This window comes from Squalius cephalus, assembly GCF_949319135.1.
Source record: "Squalius cephalus genome assembly, chromosome: 1".
Lineage (NCBI taxonomy): Eukaryota > Metazoa > Chordata > Actinopteri > Cypriniformes > Leuciscidae > Squalius > Squalius cephalus.
In genome coordinates this window covers 32,709,893-32,710,368 of record NC_137122.1, presented here as the reverse complement: position 1 = coordinate 32,710,368, position 476 = coordinate 32,709,893, and positions in this window count along the sequence as shown.

Below are 476 nucleotides of genomic sequence, written 5' to 3'. Positions count from 1 at the left end.
ACACACACACACACACACACACACACACACACACACACACACACACACACACAGACAGACACAGACACACACACACACACACACACACACACACACACACACACACACACACACACACACACACACACACACACACACACACACACTCACACATGGTCACGTCTCCTCTGATGTCTGATCTCCCCACACACACACACACACTCACACACACACACACAGACACACAAAAACACACACACAAAAAAAAACACACACACGCACAAAAAACACACACAAACACACTGCATAGGTCAAATAGACCTATATTAAATCAATACAATGGTTGATACAACACAGTATCCCACCGGTCACAATTGTGACCGATCATAAAACACACTTTTTCACACACTTTTCCATGAAAATTTCTAAAAATGATGATTGATTGTTTCAAAGGGATACTAATGACACATGATTTGGATATTTTTGTGTCTGGGAAA